Source organism: Symphodus melops (genome assembly GCF_947650265.1).
Source record: "Symphodus melops genome assembly, chromosome: 6".
NCBI classification, from domain to species: Eukaryota; Metazoa; Chordata; class Actinopteri; order Labriformes; family Labridae; genus Symphodus; species Symphodus melops.
This window is the reverse complement of record NC_136696.1, coordinates 9,324,469-9,333,304: the sequence shown is the minus strand read 5'-3', so window position 1 is coordinate 9,333,304 and position 8,836 is coordinate 9,324,469.

Below are 8,836 nucleotides of genomic sequence, written 5' to 3'. Positions count from 1 at the left end.
TTCCCGAAAAACAAGGCCTGGATCACCAGCGATGTCAAGGAGATCCTTAACAGGAAGAAAGGGGCATTCAAGGAGGGAGACCAGGCAGAGCTGAAGCATGTGCAGGGGGAACTCAAGGTCAGACTCTGAGAGGCAAAGGAGGGGTACAGAAGGAAGGTAGAGCAGAAGCTGCTGCAGAACAACATGAGGGAGGTCTGGGAGGGCATGAAAACCATCACAGGCTGCAAGAAGAAAAACAATAACGCAGAAGACGGGGACCCTGAGAGAGCAAACCAGCTCAACTTGTTTTTTAACAGGTTTGACAGCCCCGTCGCTGCAGCCAGTGCCTGTCCCCCCAGCACCCCTCTACACACCCCCTCCCTCTCACTCCCCCCAACACTTCCACCAGGACAAACACAATCTCAAGAGACAATCCATCCCCCCTCCCCCCCACCATCACCGGAGACCAAGTGAGCAAGGAGCTGAAGAGACTCCGTCCCAGGAAGGCAGCAGGCCCGGACAAGGTGTGTCCCAGGATGCTAAAGGCCTGCTCTGCTGAGCTGGGGGAGCCACTTCAGCACGTCCTCAACATGAGCCTGCAGCTTGGGAAGGTTCCTGTGCTCTGGAAGACGTCCTGCCTCACCCCGGTCCCCAAGAAGAAAAACCCCAGTGAGCCAGGTGACTTCAGACCAATCGCTCTGACATCCCACGTTATGAAGACCTTTGAACAGCTGCTGCTCCAACACCTCAGATCCCAGGTCCAACACGCACAGGATCCCCTGCAGTTTGCATACCAGGCAAAGGTGGGCGTGGACGATGCCATCCTCTATCTTCTACACAGGGCTTACTCTCATCTGGACAAAGGGAGCAGCGTGATGAGAATCATGTTCTTCGATTTCTCAAGCGCCTTCGACACCATCCATCCCCTCCTACTGAGAGACAAGCTGACCGAGATGAGGGTGGACTTGCACCTGGTGAGGTGGATCACTGGCTACCTCACAGAGAGACCACAGTACGTCAGACTGAAGGACTGCACATCTGACAATGTGGTCAGCAGCACCGGAGCACCACAGGGGACCGTGCTCTCCCCTGTCCTGTTCACCCTGTATACCTCTGACTTCCAGTATAACTCTGAGCTCTGCCACATGCAGAAATACTCAGAAAACACTGCGATAGTTGGTTGTGTCAGGGATGGACAGGAGGAGGAGTACAGGAGCCTGATCGAGGACTTTGTGATGTGGTGCAGTGCCAGTGCCATCTGCAGCTAAACACCTCCAAGACCAAGGAGATGGTGGTGGACTTCCGAAGGAACAAACCACATCTAGAACCTGTTTCCATCAGGGGGGTCGACGTGGAGGTGGTCAGGACCTACGGGTATCTGGGGCTGCAACTGGATGACAAGCTGGACTGGTCGCCTAACATGGACACTACCTGCAAGAAGGGACAGAATCGTCTGTACTACCTGAGAAGGCTGGTTTCCTTCAACATCTGCAAAAAGCTGCTGCAGATGTTCTACCAGTCTGTGGTGTCCAGTGTCCTCTTCTACGCTGTGGTGTGCTGGGGAGGAAGCTGCAAGAAGAGGGACGCAGCATGCCTGGAGAGACTGGTGAGGAGGGCCGGCTCTGTGGTGGGTACAGAGCTGGACTCACTGGTGACAGTGGTAGAGAGGAGGACTCTGGACAAAATACTCTCCATCATGGACAACACACACCACCCTCTGCACAGCACCTTCAGAGGAGCATGTTCAGTGACAGACTGCTGTCACAGTCGTGCTCCACGGACAGACTCAAGAACTCTTTTGTCCCCCTGGCCATAAGACTGTACAACACTTCACTGTCACGACAGGGAAGAAGCACACGGTGAACCCTGGACTCATTTTTCACTTTTTTTCTCACTCCTCATCTGCACTGCTGACTTCAGAGTCAGTCTCCAGTTTGACACTTTAATGCATATTGATAGTCACCTTACTGAGCACTGGTCACTTTAATGATAATCACCCTAATCATGTCTGGTTTCATCCTACTGTTGTGCTATGCTACATCTGTAAGGGTTGACATGATCACCCTAATTAGGTCAAGTTTCACTCTATTGTTTTGGACACTTAATGCTAATCACTGCTCATTTATGTTGCTGAGCATGCCAATGGCCCAATTTGCATCCCTGCTTTGACTGTTTAATGACTGTACTCACACCTCGGGCACTACCTCAAACACCATTGTACATGCACATGTAGCTAGTTTCTAGAAGGTCAGCACTTTGTTTCTAAGGCTCTTTAACTGTTTACAGGTCTCTTTTAATCAGCACATGTTTTTCTCTCCTTCACAGGTTATGTACGTACATTATACTATATAAGTTTAAGTCTAATGCTAATGCTAACTGCACAGGTTTAACCTGTAATTATGTTTACTCTTAGTCACATATGGGCTCCTAAATCTTGTTTGGGGGATTATTGTAGGAGGGGGGGGTAGTGATTGTGTATTATAACTAATGTCTTGTGTCCTGCCTGTCTGTATACTGCTACTGGATGCCTTGAATTTCCCTCGGGATCAATATCAATCAATTTCTCTGCAAAGTCTCAAGTGTTCTAAAGACTATTCTTTTTGCAGATTTGTTTTACTCTGGAAAAGATTTAAAGGATATTGTGTGACATGTAGAAAGGGAAATGAAATTGGTTAAAAAATGGTTTGATATCAATAAGTTGTCACTGAATATGAGTAAAACAAAGTTCATGATTTGGGGTAAAAATAGTGACAAAGACGTGAAAGTAAAAATAGGGGAGGGGGAAATAGAGTAAATGACATCAAATTTTTGGGTGTTGTATTAGATTCCAAATTGGGGTGGAAAAAGCACATTGATTATGTGAAATCTAAAATCTCAAAGTCAGTCGCATTATTCTATAGGATTGGGAATTTGTTAAATAAGCAGGCATTATTTATGTTATATTCATCATTAGTTGTTCCATATTTAACCTATTGTCTGCATATTTGGGGTAGTGCGTACAAGACATACACCCAACCACTTTTTATTTTACAAAAGAGAGCAATACGAATTATCACAAGATCACAATATAGGGATCACACAAACGATTTGTTCCTAAAATTAAACATTCTGAAATTTCATGATTTAGTGGATCATAAGGTTATACGAGGTTATATGATTCAATATCATTGTGAGTTTAAACATTTAATATGCTGAGAATCACGATAAACATTAAGTTAGTTAACTTTTTTAATTGCATATAATTCACAAAATTAAACTCAAATCAGAACTATTTTGCCAAACAAGAAAGCTTTCTCAGTCTATTCATCTCATTTTAGTGTTTTTATGGAGTCAGGGGCAACAGTGATAAAAATAAAACCCTGTAAAAGGCTTCATGGACTTTACAATCTGAACTGTTTATTTTTCAGTCTAGTCAAATGATGCTGATATTGCGATACAATATCAGTACACAAAATACTGTGATACTGTGCTGTATCGATTTTTTTACACCTCAACTACCTACTGTTACCTGCCCAGTGACATTGTAGCCCCCTAATATGAATTAACTTGCTTATTATATACACTGTGATAAGACTTCCACTATTAACACTAAATTGTGCAGTCATCAGAACTGTATCACTGAAAGATGCATCCAGTACTTCTAGTCCTTGACTGAGTTTCCTGGTTCAGTTGTTGACTGAAGGAAAACACACTGCGTGTACTTACAGAGCACTCAGTCTGTTCCATTTAATCTCAATCAGTCAACAAGAGGTAGAAAAGTTATGGACAAGTCATGGTGTATAAAACATAAGTAAATAGTGATAGAAAAGTATAAAATGAAGAGACATGAGAAAGTGGTGGATGGAGTGATGGGGGTGGGTAAAGAGGTGGACTTGATAATTGTGTGTCAGACGGAGACAGAGGAGAAAGAAAGAAGAGCTAAGGTTGCTAATAGTGTGTGTGATGTTGGTATTGATCAGTCCCACAGCCTGAAAGGTGGGACGTGACACTATGACCTGACACTGCGGCTAATCGAAAACTAATTCCCTTTCTCCATCATCATCATCATCATCATCATCATCATCGACATCACGCACACACACACACACACACACACACACACAGCTGTGATCAGCCATCATCTTGCAGCTATTATATTTGCTGTAATTACACCTCATATAATCCAGAAGTATCTGAAATGTAAAAACTTTACTGTCAGGACCAACTTTTTGTATTACAAATCTTTGTAAACTTAGAAAATCATCGAGTGTGGTAAAAAAGAAAACACTTGACATACAGAGGTGTTTAAGACTGGAAAGACATTGTGTAGATACTTTGTTGCTGTTCTCAATATGAATCCCCGAAAGTTGCAGACACATGTCTTGTGTGCATGACCCATGACAAACATCATTCAAAATGTTAAAACTAGGCCACTTATAATCACAAAAAATATCTAAAGGCTCCCATACAGAAAAAGGAGATTAAATGTGACCAGGTGAGTTGAAAGATTCAGGTGTGTATTTACAGATATTGATTTTTAACACGCCAGTCACTCCAGGATGAACAATTCACGCAAGTTCAACTAATCCCCCTGGAATTTTAGACAACTTTGCAATTTTGTCCAATCACCGCAACATTTCTGCAAATTTGAACAATCAAAATCAAAAAGTTTGCCCCACGAGTTTCACCAATCAGAGCAGTTCCCCACGAATACAGCAAGCTACGATTCTTTTGACCAATCAACGGACTGCAGGGTTTAGCTCCACCTTTTAGGGTCAGCTCGATATTCTTGGCACCCCAAAGGAAGAGTCCAAAAAAGTAGGACGTACGGGTTGGTTAACTGGTAATCTTTCCCGGGATTAGTCTTTGGAAACACCGCAAAAAGCATGCTGTACCGAGACGAACTGAACCGGACTGCTTGGTGGAAACGGGGCTTTGGTTACCACTGACCAAACTCACTTCCTTGTTTAAATGCACTTGAGAGTGTGTGCATAAAGCATTTGTGTGCTGGAAAGAAAAGTGCCGCAGGTCCGTTCTGTCTCCATGACAACAGTTTGTTGACAAAGTGTCGCTGACACTTCTCAATAACTTTTGACTGCACATTTAATATTTGAGATCGTTTTTTAACCCAGCAGACACGACAGCTATAAAATACAGGGAATATCATACATCAGCAACCCGTGAAGTCAACAACGCCTTTCTGAAAGAGCTCGGAGTGGCCACACAACAGTGACAGAGTGTGTGCCTGTGTGCGTGCATATGTGAGAGAGAGAGATGTCACTGAGCGAGATAGAGGAATATGCTTCACAAAGTAAAACGCTCTGATCAGGTTAGAATGTGTGTGCAAGAAAATATTTTACATGAAAAAAAAATAGCAACTAGTGTTATGGCCCCAGCCACACTCCTTGTCCATAGTTTGTGACTCACTTTTGTTTTCGAGTGTTCGTGTGTGACTGTCTAATTAGGACTAATTTTGATCACCTGGTGCTGCCTGCAGGAACAGCAGGAGGCAATCCTCCAATCAGAGGCCAGTCCTGCAGCCACACACTTTAAAAGAACCTGGTCAGCCAGTTGTCGGGGCGCAGCTCTGTTTGTTTTAAGCTCGCCACTGTGTCTCTTGTTTGTTTTTGTGTGTTAATGTTTCTTTAAGTAATTTATTGTCTTTTGTTTTTTTGAGGCTTTAGTTTTGGTGGTCGGCTGGGTCAGGTATAAGTATTTTTGTTGACACACACATTAGTTTTTGTATTTGTTTAGTAACACTATGATTAGGGGTGCTGTTTGTTTGTTGTTCGATTTTGGCTAGTTAGTGTAGTTAGGTTTTATTTTCATTTATTTCACTATTTAGATTTAGTATGTAAAACATTTATTTAGAATACTTCTGTTTTATTATGTTTTTGATTTGAACAGCACTCGTTGGCCTTCAGGTTGTTCAGTTTGCCTCACCTTTTGTTATGTTTCATAATTTGCTTCTGTTGAAATAAATAATTTTATTTACCAAAAACATCTGGTTTTATGTTGCTTCCCTTTCCCTCCACGAGCAGGGTCGTAACACTAGTTTTGCATTTTTTGCTTCCTGCTGCAATTCAATTGCAAAAACGAAAAAAAAAATATGCAAAACAAGTGTTTCAAAGCTGCCATGAAATCAGGCGCAACAATCCCCCAAAAAGTATGCAAAATCCTCATTTTCATCCTCATCCTCATCCTCATTTTGTGTTTTCCATGTAATGGTCTCACTGTGCACAGTGCGCCTTACATAGTGGGGCCAATACCAAAAAAGACAAAAAGACAACCCTTTTTAATGTGGCATCAATGTCAACATTCTGGTAGTATAAAAAGCTGGTATTGTCAGTAAGTCATTCCCAGTTCATCATTCAAGCAGCCATGAACACAAAGTCACTTAACAGACAAGCAGTGCCACCTGGCCATAGCATGTGTCTCTCAAAGTGTCATCAGCAGACTTGCAGCAAGACACAGACCTACTGGCAGTGTTGGTGACGAGCCCCACGAGTGATGGACCGCAATGATGACCCGTACCTAAGGACCTATGCACTCAGACACTGTTATGCTACTGTCTTTGCTATTGTCTAAATTGTTGTGGTAATAAATATTGCATAATAAAAATGTTGCTTTTTCTCATTTATTAAAAGTAATAGTAAATTGAAACTAAACCAAAATTACATTTTAAAAAATTACATTATCAATGCAGTTTTCCCACCTTTTTTCCAATAAGCAACAATTTTTTTGTCTAAAGAACTTTACAATATAAAGAAAGAGCTCTTACTAAGTCTCCTAATTAACCCTGATTAATACCTATTATTTCCCTTACAAGCCAAGTGGTAAATGAATTTGTTTATTTATGACTTTGCATGCAAATGTGTTCTTACATCAGTATGTATATGGCTCAATTTGTATTCTTTATTATTTTTGTAACTATGCAATTGAGAATAGGAACCCATCATCCCCTCTCCCCTGTCCTGCTGAGGGACAGCAGGGCACCCAAATGCAGAACTAAAAAAAGGATTGATTTAATAAAACAAAACGGCAAACTAAAAGTTACTAAAATAATAAATCCAGAAAGTCCAAAAAAGTAAAAACACAGAGGCAAGGGGAAACACCAGGCTCAGGGAAGCATGAACACATCCAACATTCTTCAAACTCTCGTTGGACCACGAATAAAAGAATGAAAGGACAGTTGGGACAGAATGCACAGTGACCAGGAGGCCTGATGGAATAGTTACAAGCCATTGCATTTTCTCTGAGCTTTGTACAGCACTTTGATTGAAAGCACATTGTACATAAATGTATAATAAAAATGGTGTCTTTTCATAAATGCTTTTCGGTGAAATGTTGAAAATGAATCAAATGTGTTATGTTAGATACGTAAAAGGCACATACAATTTCAAAAAGACTGGGGAAGCCAACGTGACACTGTTTTAAATGTGAAAGGAAATATCCACAAACACAAGCCCACCACAGTGCCCAGCCAGCTTATTTGCTTTGCCCTGCCTTGTATTTTGATTTTAAATCGTCTCATTTTTTTCCGGCCTGTGTAGCAGTCACCTGCCCCTCAAGCCCTGTCTCCTTCACCACCTGCCTGTAGGTTAGAATTAGCTTAATTTATACTACCATACTCATTTATAGTACATATGTTTTTCACAACAAATACCTGTATTCTTACTCCCAAACTAGCTTTGCAGCATTTCTCTTCCCACTGAAGAGTATCAAGGGTTTCAGCATCTGCGACTGAAATAAAGTGTTAAGAAAAAGTGTTGTCACAGTGGCTGTCACAATATTCAGAGTGAATCAATAACGAATGCAAATTGAGCATAGGTTGTGGGGTGGCATTATCTCATCTCCTTTGGTAAAGGATGGTCCAGTGTTTCCTATGCTTAAGGAGTTTATAAAGGAAGCATTGACAGCTTTCAGAAAATATGAACCACTCTTATCATGGCTGACACTGTAATACTTCTGGAAAGGAGATAGGAGGGACAAGCTGAACGCACTAACACAGAATTTACAAGACAATACCCACGAGAACACTGAGAAAAAAGAAGAATTCACAAAAAAGAAGAATTCACAAAGTAAAACACTAAGGAACAAACTATAAACAATTACACACAGGGGAAACAAGCAAGACCATAGGGAATGATAAGAACTGAAACAACAGAACTCAAAACTATGAAATATAAACTTAAACAAACCAAATCATGAAAACCTCGATAAAAACTTGGGTTTTTCCATTCCGAGAAATAATACCACTCTAAGTGTCAGACATGGTTATCTGTTGGTTGTGCAGCTCTCTGCTGCTTTAAGAAGTGTGCCAACAATGTGGCTGACCAAATTGTATGGACAAAATTGATGGGGATTTAAAGTGAAATTCATTCTAAATTGTATTTCTGTGTCTGTTTCTATCTTTTGCTGTCTGTCTGTCTGTCTGTCTGTCTGTCTGTCTGTCTGTCTGTCTGTCTGTCTGTCTGTCTGTCTGTCTGTCTGTCTGTCTGTCTCTCTCTCTATTAGTGAAGGTGTCTCTTTGGGTCGATGTTTAACGGGATGACAACTTGTGACGCCTACTTCTGTATAAACATCCAATCATAGACCTCAAGACTCTCGGCTGACCTCTAACCTCTTTTTTTGTTCAGGGGGAATGTCTTCTATGTGTTTGTGTGTGTGTGTGTGCGTGTGTGTGTGTGCATGTGTGTGTGTGTGTGCGTGTGTGTGTGTGTGTGTGTGTAAGACTGCAGTGAGGGCCCTGAGTGATTACCTTGTCAATAAATGTGTTTATTTGCTGGGGGCAGAGTGGAGCGTTTCTCTGAGATGAAAAGGTGTTTTGAAGCACTTTGTTGTGAGGAGCGGCACAGACAAACACTGTAATCAGATC